The 13,373-nt window shown below is 40.6% G+C and overlaps 1 long non-coding RNA gene across 1 annotated transcript; it reads left to right on the forward strand.

Moving 5' to 3' along the window:
• The first annotated feature begins 874 nt into the window (after window positions 1-874).
• LOC116645650 lies at window positions 875-12,625 on the forward strand. The gene is made up of 3 exons (XR_004301987.1): window positions 875-955; window positions 9,441-9,579; window positions 12,308-12,625. It is a non-coding gene; the product is annotated as an uncharacterized LOC116645650 (long non-coding RNA).
• Window positions 12,626-13,373: the final 748 nt, after the last annotated feature.

Genomic DNA, 13,373 nt, shown 5'->3' on the forward strand with positions numbered 1-13,373 from the left:
AATTCTCATTTTTGCAGCCTCAGAGGGTCCAGGCTGTGGGGGGAGTTAACCTGGATTCTATCGCAAACATTGGAGACAGTGTAGCTTCATAGTTTGGAGTGTCCCTCTGGTATCAGACTTTTTGGGTTTGAAGCCCAGCTTGATTGCTTCCTAGTGGTACAGTCTTGGACTACTTGGGGTCTGAAATAATAGATTACCCTTCCAGCACTCTATCCAGAGACAATTTAATATAAAGAATTGTTAACTAGTAGAAGGGGCTAGCTACTTACAGGAGTAAAAGTTGCGTGCCAACCACTACCTCTTGGCTGAGGAGAGGAGACAATAAAGGAACTAAGGGCCAGGCTTGGAGTCAGTCCTCTTCAGAGAAGCTGTGGGTACCTCAGGAACATGCAGCCTGCTGGTGGGAAAAGACTTTCCAGAAGGTAGGGCCAGAGCTGTGCTGCAGAAGCAGCCAGGGAGGACAGTGTGGCCCAAGGTACAGCTGGGACTCCTCCAAGTGGCCTTCTGGTTTCTCCTGCCGAAGAACAAACGTGGAGGGCTGGGGCCTGCAGGGGAGGGTCTTCCTGGGGCTGCAGCCTTGCAGTGTCCCTCTGGTGCCCTCTGTTGACACAATATTTGGCCAGTCCCAGCTCACAAAACAGGGCAAAGGAGGATGGGTTTGGAGCTGAGAAACAGTACATTGATAACTGGCAGTTATTTATTCTCTTACGCTTTATGTTCTTTGTCTGAGAAGCTGCGGAAAATAATTGTGTCCCCAGGTAAAACTATTGTAAAAAGTAAATGAATTAATGCATGTGAGTGCTTAGACCAGTGGCTAGCATAGTCTATATCAACTGTTCCAACCGATCTTATTTATTCCTCATTCCAGGTCTGTGTCAGAAGCTGATACAGAGAGAACAATGCGGCACTGCGTCTGCCCTCATGGAGCCTCATCTTCAGCACCTTGGATGACATGGTCAGATCTGAGACACTTCCTAGTTTATATTTTAAGGAATAATACTATCTCAAAGCCTACCCTCAAGAATTTAAAAAACTTCTTCCCATAGGAGAAGAATTTTTTTTTTTTTTGGATCTAGTTCTTTTTAGCCAAGACATATGCATGCTATTTTTCTGTCTGATTCTGTAAACGGAGAAATCAGTGCCAAATAAGTGACTTCCTTTAACCAATCCTTAACTGCCTGCTGTGGGTCAGGCAGTGTTCTAGGCACCAGGAATACAGAAGTGAACAAGACAAAAACACAAAATTTCTGTCCTCATGGAGCTTAGATTCTAGTTAAGGGCCAGAGGAGACAGACAATAAACAAACTAAAAAATAACGTAAACGTGGTAAATACTTGGGTGAAAATTAAAACTGGGAGTGAGGATAAACTTGATTCTTCTCAAGTCTCACTACGTAAAAGGAACTGTGTGCGTATGTTTTGCTGCCAGATCCTTGTCCATTCAGCAATTCTGTATCAGTTGTGGAAACCAGAAACCCCAGGATCCCAGCAGAGCCTGTGCTGGGAAAGTTTTCCTTTTCACACAGAGGAATTCTGGTTAAATTGGAGTTAGGTTCTCTTTTTTTTTTTTTAGTCTTCATACTATAAACATGTGCACTTCTTCATTCAATTCAGATTCAGTGTACCCAGTTTCACATATACTCTGTGGGCAATAATGTCCTCTTCCTTAATTCTCTCTTAACTGCCAGATTGTTGGTGACGATGTCTAGGGAGTTTGCTAAACCTAATCTTTTTCACCTGTATGTCTGAATGGCCACATCTCCTTAAATCTGACTAGGACCTTTGTGTTAAATTCTTAAAAAAAAAAAAAAATTCTTTCTCTCTTAAATATTCATGGGAATGGCTGATCTCCAACCTATGAAATGAAAGGAGAAGCTTTAGGCTAATCTCTTCCATTTAATTCCCCCCTGCAGAGACTTTAGAAACAGGTCTGAAAATTATAGGAACCACAAATTTAAAAAGTGTTAGTTTGATATGTCTGAAATTAATGCTTTAATTTATTCACCACAGAATGTCTTCACACATCGCTGTTTTGTGTAATTTATACCATATACTGTCTACTCAAGTTAATGTGTGAAGCATGGTTAAATTATGCCTAAAAAGGAATATGAAAACTATCTACAATATGGTGACGGGAAAAGGGTCTAAGTAGGAGTAATGGGGCAAAATTTAAATAAGACAAATTGAAATAGAAGCTTCAGAAAAACTGTCAGGTGTCTAAGATGAGCCTAACTGGAACACGCTCCCCAGAAAAGACTTCAAGACATTCAGAGAAGTCTACTGGGAAAGGGGCAGACAAAGTTCTAGAAAATATTTCTATAGGGAACACGTAATTGTACATGTGGCCTAAAAAATGGACTAGATAATCTAATAAGCTTTTGTGTGTCTCTTCAGTTTTCAGTCTTTGGTTAATCATGTCAAAGAAGCTTTGGGATAAAGATCAAATGAACAATTCTAGAGAAAAAGGAGACGTATTTTGTCAATATGGTTTCATTTGTTCTTTTCCCCAAAGTGTATAGCATGCTGACAGGACTGTCATTCATTTTTCTTATGGCTAATTTAATGCTGGTAAAGGGTGCCAAACCCACAGCTCGGGAGAATTCGGTCTGCCCTTCGCTTCCCCCGACCTTGTGCTCGGTCTCCTTCTCAAGGCGTCTGGGGGAGAACCGTAAAGGCAGGATGCTCTCTGGGTGATCTGGTTTTGTTTTGTTTTTGAGATTAATAATACAATACTAGTTAGTGTTTTTAAATGTTAGCCATTTGGAGATTGCATTCATTAATTCACTGAAACTCCTACTTATGTGCAAAGCTCTTGCTGCTAGGTTTTAGGCCATGTGGGAAATACAGGCCTGTGGGAAACTGCGCCTGACCTCAGTGAGTGTACAGTTTGGAAAGCTGCTAAAATGAGAAAGAGCTGCTGTCTTTACATGGGCCATCACTTCTAAAACACTGAAGGCACAATGGGAAATGGAATTCAGATTAGGGGCTGGGGAGAGGGGATGTGCAGGAAGAGGTCACTAGGTTGGGTGGGTCTAAGTTTATTTCCGGAACTCTGTGATGTTTAATGGCCTTGTTTTTACTCTTATGTTAATCAGGGCTCTCCAGAGAAACAGAATCAATAGGGGATATAGATATAGACACAGATAGAGAGATTCCTTTGAGGAATTGACTCAGGGGCTAAGGAGTCCCACAGTCTGATTCTGGAAGCTGGAGACCCAGGAAGGACAGTGGTGTAGCTCAGTCCAAGTCTGAAGGCCAAAGAACCAGAGGGGCTGAGGCTGTAACTCTCAGTCCAAGGGCAGGAGAGGACTGATGTCCCAGCTCAAGCAGGCGGGGAGGAAGCCAAAGGGGCAAATTCCTCCTTCCTCTGCCTTATCATTTTCTTCAGACCCTCAACGGTTTGGATAATGCCCACCCACTTGGGGAGGGCGATCTACTTTACCAGGGCCACCGAGTCAAGTGCTCATTTCATTTGGAAACACCTTCACAGGCACACCCAGAAATGACATTTAATTTGAGTGCCTATGTCCCAGTCAGTTTGATGCATAAAAATAACCATCACAGCTCTTAAGTCGTATTTCAGCAAAATAGCCTAAGTTTTGGACTTTGTTAGAGGAGAACTCGCAGGACAGTCTCTTACCTGTTGTCCCGGCCTTCACTTAAACCTCATCCTCTTTCACTCACACCCTGAGTGCCTCTCCTTGATCCCCTGCTGTGTTCTCCGGGGGGGGGGGGGGGGGGGGGGGGGGGGGAAGGCTTGCTCTGTTTTCATGTGGGCTGAATCGCCTCATTGAGCACAACCTCCTATGAGCCCCCAGCTGCCGCTGCTGCCCCCAGAACTAGCACAGCCCCAGTCCACTCTGAGGACAGGGCCAACCAAGGGCCTCTCATTGTCTCTGCAGCATCCTGGGTATTTGAATCTTTGCTTAAGAACGTTTGAATGAGATCTGTGTCTTTTGGGGGACATGTAGTTTTTAAAAAAGCAAAGCAAAACAAGTAAACTGGATGTCTGCTATAAAACTTAAGTGATCTGGTACATCTGGTTTCATAAATTGATTATTAGTAATTAATAATCCATGTAAATACATTATACCATTCTAGTAAATTTTGCTAATTTCATTGAAGTAGTTTATGTTTCAAATAAGATGTAAATATATTCCATATTTGCTTTGAAAGTAATGATCAACCCCCGTGAAGCTATGGGGCACTAGTTTCAATCTCTGAAGAATTAAGCTGAAACTGCTTTTTCTTTTCTTACGAGAGTGAGCAGGATTAGAAGGTAAGCAAGTGAGAATAAACCAGATTAGACTGTGTTTATCTCTGAAAGTCTTCACTTTTTGACTCAATCTGTATTAGCGTTTTTTAAGACAAAAACATCATGAACTTTTGAGCACTTTGGCCGATGCCTACCCTTCACCCCTAAGTTTTCCAGGTCATCATGGTTACATTTTACTGTAGTGTCTTTGATCTCTTTGTCTTCTCAGTTGGGCAATGCAGATTTCCTCTAGATTTTTGTATGTTCCTACAAGCAGTTTGCTTTGCAATTCCCATCTCCCTTTCCAGAAACTGAGAAGAGACTTTGAGCTCATCCCTACAAGTTGTGCTGACAAGTAAATTATCACATGGCTACAGCATCATAAACGCTTTAAGGACAAACCGACTTAGTCTCTAACTCCAGTACACCAATAAAACATTTCCAGCTACTTAAGCATCTTACTACTCCAGACTATATCTGATCCTGTTGTTTTCAGAGAGAGCTTTTTTTTTTTTATATTATGATGTTTTAGGTACTTTTTAAAAAAGATTATTTATATATTTATGTATGTATGTATGTATTTCTTTCTTTATTTTTGGGTGTGGGGGAGGGAGAGAGTATGCACGAGCAGGGGGAGGGGCAGAGGGAGAAGCAGACTCCCTGCTGAGCAGGGAGACTGACGTGGGACTCCATCCCAAGACCCTGGCATCATGACCTGAGCCAAAGGCAGCTGCTTCACCGACTGAGCCACCCAGGCACCCTTCTAGGTATATTTTTAATGGGCAACTCAAGAGACAGTATCTACCTAAGAATTCCCATTTTTAAGCCTAACGTATTCATTCCTGGTTGATATTCTTCTCATTGATTGTCCTAAATTAGGGTTACCAGATCTCCAGGATAATTCAAACAGGAATGCTCAATTAAATTTGAACTTCACATAAAGAATGAATGCTTTTCGGGGCACCTGTGTGGCTCAGTCGTTAGGCGTCTGCCTTCGGCTCAGGTCATGATCCCAGGGTCCTGGGATTGAGCCTCGCATCCGGCTCCCTGCTCTGCGGGAGGCCTGCTTCTCCCTCTCCGATTCCCCCTGCTTGTGTTCCTTCTCTCGCTGTGTCTCTCTCTGTCAAATAAATAAATAAAATCTTAAAAAAAAAAAAAAGAATGAATGCTTTTCTTTAAAGTATAAGTATACCCCATGCAATATTTGGGACTTACTCATACTAAGAAATTACTCATTCTCTATATGGAATTCAGTGTACTGTGTTTTATTTCGCAATCATAAATGGGAATTTCTGCTTTGCAGCATCTCCACCCTTCAATCCCCAGAATTTCTGGGGTTCAGAGACCAAAGGTGGGGGAAGGGGAAATAAGAGTGGATGCTTGGCTTTTATTATCAGGTCTTTGGTAATTTCTGGGGCTTTAAACTCCCTTGGAAGCCTAGAAAAGTGATACCTGAGGTATTCGGTGAAAGGAGAGGGACCCCAGCAATAAGGTAGCCCCAGGGATGAGATAGTTCCTCATGACACTGTTTACACATCCATTTAAATCAATATCAATTTATCCAGACCCCAGCAGGTCTGCAGCAATATATGCCGGTGAAGATGTGGTCCTTGAACTATTCATCTAGAGTCCATAGGTGGGTCATGCTGTACTTTATGCTGTCCTCACAGTGTATCTGGCTGAGGTTACTCATCATACTATTTCTGTTTAGTGAAATGGAATTCTGCCTGTAAGATGTCGGTATGACAAGGGAAAAGATTCATATTTCAGGATTCACAGCCTCTCCCCCTCCTCACCTTGAAAAAGAGAGTTTCTTTTCATTTGCTCTGTGTCCCTGGTCCCAGGATTGCATGGGACCAGGTTAATGCATGAGGAAGGATATTAATACAGCCAAGGCCAGTCCGATTGATCTCAGGAAGCAGCACGATGAGAAAATAACAGAGGGAGAAGATGAGGGGGGTAGGCTGAAAAAGAATAGGGTGCTCTGTGTGTGGAAGGGGGCATGGGAGAGAGAGTGAGAAAGGGGGATTTTAGAGGAATATGACAGGAAAGAAGGAGGTCTGCAGGCAGTGTTCCTGCCGGACTCCATGAAACACCAGAGGAGAAAGAAAAGATTGGAAGTTGTGCCGTGGGGTGTAAGATTCGTCCCCCTCTTGGCATTTTTTGAGAGACTCCGGTTAATATTATTTTTATCTAATGGCTCTTGCTTTCACAGAGATTTCCTCTGAATGTGAATGGTCTGAAATACACCTGCATATACCCCGGCTTCTGCCATTTACACAACATGGGGAGGGAGGACAAAGCAGGGCAGTAAGGATCCAGTAAATTCTGATCAGACAGTTGTTGGGCAGCAAAACTGTAAAACTCGTACCTCATGATTTCATCATTATACCATTCCCTGGGAGGGGCTAAAACCATTATTCCCGACAGGAACATTAAAAAATAAATCAACGCTATCTATTCATGTCTTTATGACATTATGGATTTTCTCTCTACCTTCCTCCCCTTTCCTCATGTAGCTAAGTACATGTGTGACATGATGTATATGTGACATATGAGCAGGAGAGAAATAAACTTATATTTTGGTCATGCAAGATAGAACTTACACTCCAAATTAATGTATTTTCCTTCCATCGTTGTCAACATGGGTGCTGCAATCCTTGCATCTGTGCATCATTTCCACACGTTGCATTGTGTTTGAACACTGCATTGTTCAAAAACATTGGGATCTCCTGTTTTGGCATAACCTTCAGAGTCGATGTCAGATAAAGTAATTTGGTATTTTTAATAAAGATATCAAAGTAAATTATCTTCAGTAATGGGAAATCTTCATCCTTAAGGATGCATTTGACTTTTAGAAACAGCCAAGGCTAATTTGGAACACGCTTTGATGGATAGAGTACATAATCATAATAGATAACACTTCTGGGGGCGCCTGGGTTGCTCAGTGGGTTAAGCGTCTGACTCTTGGTTTCAGTCATGATCTCAGGGTCGTGGGATTGAGCCCTGTGTTGGGTTCTGCGTTCAGCAGGGAGTCTGCTTGAGATTCTCTCTCCCTCTCCTCCTCCCCCTGGCCCTGCTAACGTGCATGCTCACTCGCTCTCTCTCTAAAATAAATCTTAAAAAAAAAAGGAACTTTAAAAAAAAGATAACACTTCTGGATAAAAACAACATAGGAAAATTGATGAGACTTTTTGTATAGTTCATAAACTGAAAATAATTATAAAAATAAGGTAGTCTAAGTTATTTTTGAGGAATGGATTGAGTTGAAAAAAAGTATAATCTACTGAAAAACTATTTCAAAATAACCATTTGTTTGAAACTGTGTTTATTTTTTCAGTCATCTATACATTCAACATTAATTCAATAGACAGACCTTGAGGACCTACCCAATCTTAAATGGTAGCTCTGAGAATACCAAGAAAAAAAAAAAAAGGAAAACTAAGTTCTTGTCCTCAAAGAACTTCTAATTCTATAGAAAAATAGATATACAAACATGATTTTAGTATGCAGATCTTATCTGAAACCTTTGATGGGTTTTAGAATTCAGAATATTTCACATTTTTACAAGGTAATGGGAGGATATTCCAATCACTGTGGCTGCAGAACATTACCTAAAATTTTGTACCTTAAAACAAAATTTGTCTTTCTCATAAATCTATGTTTGGGGCAAGGCTTGGCATCAGCTTGTCTTTGCTTCACTCAGCCAACAAGTGGGGGCACTTGAGTGCCAAGGCCAGGCATCATCTGCAGTTAACTCATTCTCATGTCTGGTAGTTGATACTGGTTGGTCATTGATGAATACTGGTAATTGAGATCTTGGCTGGGGTTGTGGCCTAGAACAGCTACAGGTGGCCTCGCTACGTGGCTGAGCTTCCTTACAACATGGTGGCTGAGTTCCAAGGGCAAGCATTTTGAGAGAGGAAAGGAAAATAGGCAGAAGCCATATCACCTTTTATGACCTAGCCTTGGAAGTCAAGCAGTATCACCTCCATTACTTTTATTCATAAAATCACTCCCATTTTCAAGAGGGGAGAGGGAAATAGACCTCTCCTCTTGATAAGTGGTAAAAGTTCTAGAAGAACTTGTGGGATGAGACATGTTGCAGTAGCCATTTTCGGAATGGTGCACATACTAGAGGTGTGTATAGTATGTGTTACTTACCATTGCCAGTGGGGTCTGAGGCTTCAGTCTGCAATGAAACCCACTAATATTTCTGCAGCAAAATTCATGAATATTAATACAAATTGGAATAAATTGAGATTATAAATATAAGTAGTTCCATTCAGGTTTTGTCACCAAATGAGTTACCAAAAATATTTCAGTTTTAAGAGATTTTCTGGATTTCAGACTTTCTAGTAGGTGGTTTTTGAGCTGTAATATAAGTTGTGCTGATGGAGGCTATAGGTATCGACAATGCATCTAGAAGAAGAGACTACAGGAGAACTGCAGGAGCAAGAAATCTTCACAGACAGGTAGCTGAAAGTGGATTATTTAGGAAGGATGTTCCGAATGAAGAAACTCCAAAAGAATGGATGTCTGAGTGTGGAGAAAACCAAGATTTTCAAAATAGCTAGAGTATATACATTAGAGAACATGAAGGCCCAGATCATGAAGAGTCTTGGATGCCATATTAAGGAATTTGCATTTTATCCTATAGAGACAAAATGAAGCCAATTAAGGGTTTTAAGCAGGAGAGAGATGTGATCATATTTGCTCTTTGGAATGATAATTTTGGTGACAGACAGTAGATTGAGGGGGTGAGGATGGGGTTCTTCAATAGGCAACTAGAAGTGATGATCACCTGAAATAAAAGCAGGGAAGAATTGTTGTGTTTAGCTGCCATTTCCTTTTGTGCTAAGATCAGAGTTAATCATGAAAACTGTGATGTGGAGAGGGAGAGGAGTTGTCAGATTGTCTTTTTTCTAATTAATTTTTTTTATCCAAGTAGTGCATGTATCTTCTTTACAATGTTAAATAGCACAAGACATAGAATAAAAGCCAATGTGCACTGTACCACATCCCATTACCCCAGTCTTACTCCTTAAAGGCTACCACTTTCACCCCTTTAAATGTTTCTTCTGGGATTTACCTCTATGATCTAAATAAGGGGTCTCATCTGCTGCAAGTAACAAAATAAACCAATTTGAAAATATCTTAAATAATAACACTTATTCTCACAACAGGAAGTCCAGACTGGACAGGCTTCAGACACCATATTTGCTTCCATCTCAGCTGGCTCCTCATCACGATCATAAGATCAATGCCTCTGTTCCAAGAATCACATGAAAAAACTCCATTGTAAGAAGAACGACCATTGTTCTTGTGAGTCTTTGGGTTTGTTTTGTTTTGTTTTGTTTCGTTTTTAGTTTATCAGCAAATAGCTTTTTTCCAGAAGCTCTGCAGCTCCCTTTCCCTCCTGTGTCTTTGGCTAATTTGGGTCACATGCCCTGTTTGAATTATCTGTGATCAACTTGGCATCACCACCACCCCTTCTAAAGTCTCCTTTGCTTTGAAGAGAAGCCAGGAGCTACATTTGCTAGATTCCCCTTTGTTGTATGGTCCCAGGCTGGAGTGTATTGATGACAGGCATCCTTGAGCCAAAGTAACGGAGAGTTCATTACTCTCCAGTCAGTTGCAGCCAGAATTGTGGAAACTTCAAGGCGAGTTTTGAAAACCACCTGCTTGAGCACTCCAAGTTGAGAAGGTCAGTAGCAGTTTCTCTAACCATTGCTCCCTTAAGGCTTTTTTTGGGATAAGCCACCAATTCCCTGTGTTAAAGCTCTTTATAGCTAGACTGCAAAGAGTAGCTTCGGGTTTCCAGACTGATCTATGACCCTTCCTAAACATAGCACCGATGCAAGGGAAATGAATTACAACACTGACATAGACAAATCAGGATTTAGGTATGATTCCAGTATGGAGAACAATAGTAATATGGGGAAATTTGACTTAAGTAATGGTAGTGTAGCTCGGTCAGGCTAATCTTCCCACAGGTAACAATGATAGAATCTGGATGGGAATACTAAAAACCAACTATTTGAAGATATTTGACAGAGACTAGACGCAGGCAGGTATTGGAGAGGAGTCTACCTTTAAAAGATTGGAATTACACCATTGTGATTTTTGATTGGAGTTTTTGCTCACAGTTGTTCACCAATCCATTATGTGGCTCAGAATGAAGCCTCCTGAATACTGGTGTCAGAGTATAGAGTTCAGGACTGGAAGAGCAACTGGGGAGCTGGGAGGGCGTATCCTAGGAGGGAGGGGGTCATAGAGGTGGTGAACCCCAAATCTCCATATAAACTGCTCAAATTCTTGTCCAGCCACTGAAATATGCATCAGTAGGAGAGACCACATAGAGTACAGAGAAAAAGTGACCACTAGAAACTGAAAGAATTGAGCAGATATTTCAGGGTGTCACCCAAAAACAGAGGAGACAGACTTAGGAATTTGAGTCCAGCCAATTTAATTCCCTAGTAGAACAAAAATTGCACTCTTCCGAGCAATATAATAGAATCCAGAATTTCTACAATGTATAATTCCTAATGTCTAGTATACAATAAAAATGACCAAATGTGTAAAGAAACGGGAAAATATGACCCATATGCAAGAAGGAAAAAACAATCAAGGAAAACCAAACCTTACGTGGTACATAGTAGACAGAGACTTTAAAGCAGCTATTATAAATATGCATAAGGACTTACAGGAAAATGTAGTCTTGGTGAATGAACAGATGGAGAAACAGCCACAAAATAGAATTAAAAGTCCATTTTTGTGTGTTTGCGCTGCTCTAACAAAAACCCCATAGCCTAGGTGGCTTAAATAACAAACATTTATTTCTCACAGTTCTGGAAGCCGGGCAGTCCAGGATCAAGGCACCAATAGATCTGGTACTGCTTCCTGGTTCATAGATGGTCACCTTCTCACTGTGTCCTTGCATGACAGAAAGAGTAAGGGAGCTCCCTGGGGCTTCTTGTAGGAGGGCACTAATACCATTCACGAAGACTCCATCTCATGACCTCATTACCTCTCAGGGGCCCCACGCCCTAATGCCATCATACTGGGGGTTAGGATTTCAAAATGTGAATGGCAGGGAGAGACACATTCAGTCTATAGCAGACTCAAATGAAAATTCTAGGTGAAAAATACAGCAAGTAAAAATGAAAAACTTACTAGATATGCTTAATGGCAGATTGGAGAATGCGTAAGAATTGGTGAATTTGAAAGCAGATAAATGGGAATTGTTCAGATTCAAGAAAAGGGAGAAAAGATAGAAGAAATATGAATAGATTTTCAGAAAGCTATGGTTATTTCATTTGGAAACACCTTCATAGGCACACCCAGAAATGACATTTAATTTGAGTGCCTATGTCCCAGTCAGTTTGATGCATAAAAATAACCATCACAGCTCTTAATTCAAGCAGTCTAATACATGTGATTAGAATACTAGAAGGAGCCAAGAGAGTAGGGAAGAAAAAATATTTGAAGAAATAATGGCTGAAAACTTAGCCATTTGGTAAAAACACTAATGGATCCAAGGTCAGTGAAGCACAAGCAGAATAAATACAAAGCAAACAATACTAGGCACATGACCAACTGTTGGCATCTAAAGACAAAGAAAAAGGAGCCAGGAGAAAAATAAGGCCTATATTTTACTTAGAGAGAAATGATAATACAAATAAGGCAGACTTCTCCTGAGAAACAGGGGAGACCAGAAGTCTGTGATACACACCCAGCTCACATTAGTGGAAAAATCCATTGCACCAGCTGGGAGGAGTGCCGTCACCAGACAACCTTCTGTTTTCAGCCCCTTTCGGGGGGATTGCCTCAGCTGTAGAGTACTGACTCACTTAAGATCAAGCCTCTTCCTGGGATACCTACAGCCAGGGGTTGATCAGTGCAGGACCTGACCTTCTTGGCCCAATGCAAGACAAATCTGAAGGGCCATTCTTGCTCCAGATCTCCCCCGGGCGTTGGCTGAGGCTACTATAGGACATGCATCAGAGCTCAGTTTTTCCTTCTGACTACTCTTGCTTCCTTCTTTCCACAGGTTTTGATACCAAGGAGACTCCTTAATAAACATTCTGCTGGCTAAATTCCACCTCAGAGTCTACCTCCTAGGAAACCCAACCCATGACAACGATTGAATAACACCTTTAAGTACTGAAATAAGTAAAGCTGTCAACCCAGCTTCTATATGCTACAAAATTATCTTTCAAAAATGAAGAAAAATAAAGATGTTTTCAGATGGACTAAAGCTAAGAATCGGTGTGTTGTGCTGTAAGAAATACTTAGGGGAATTCTTTAAGTGGGAGATGAATGACACCAGATGATAACTTGGATTCAATGGAAGGAATAAAGAGCACAGGAAATGGTAAGTATTTGGGTAAACATGAGAGAATGTACACATTTTCTTTTCTTTTTTTTTAAGATTTTATCTTTAAGTAATCTCTATACCCAAAGTGGGGCTTGAAATCATAACACTGAGATCAAGAGTTACATGCGCCACCAACTGAGCCAGCCAGGCGCCACATGTACACATTTTCTTAATTTCTTGAAAAAGCATATGATTGCATAATGCAGCTTATAACACAGTATTGTGGGGTTTATAACGTAAGTACGTATAATAGATATGACAAAAATCTCACCAAGTTGAGAGAGTGGTAAATAAAACTATGATATTCAAAGGTTGCTATATTTTATGTGAAGTAGTACAATATAAACTCTAAGTAGATTGTGGTAATATAAAGATGTAAATTGAAATCCTTGAAGTAACTACTAAAAATAATGCAAGATATATAGCTAAAAAGCTAACAGAGAAATCAAACTGGAATACTATGAAGTATTCAAGTAACCTGAAAGAAGGAAGGAAGAGAGGAAAAAAGAATAAAGTGGACAACCAGAAAACAAATTGAGTGTATTATTAATGTATATTAATGATCATGGGAGCTAGGTTTCTTATTGTCAGAGAAGGGAGTTATAAATGTAGAAAGTAGAATGAACTAGTTGTGTTGGAATTTACTTATGTAAGTAAATACATAAATATGGATATAATATGTGTATATATATGCATATATACCTGTGTTTATGTCCATGAATATGTATATATATGTGGG

The sequence above is a fragment of the Phoca vitulina genome, unplaced genomic scaffold (assembly GCF_004348235.1).
Source record: "Phoca vitulina isolate PV1807 unplaced genomic scaffold, GSC_HSeal_1.0 scaffold33, whole genome shotgun sequence".
NCBI classification, from domain to species: Eukaryota; Metazoa; Chordata; class Mammalia; order Carnivora; family Phocidae; genus Phoca; species Phoca vitulina.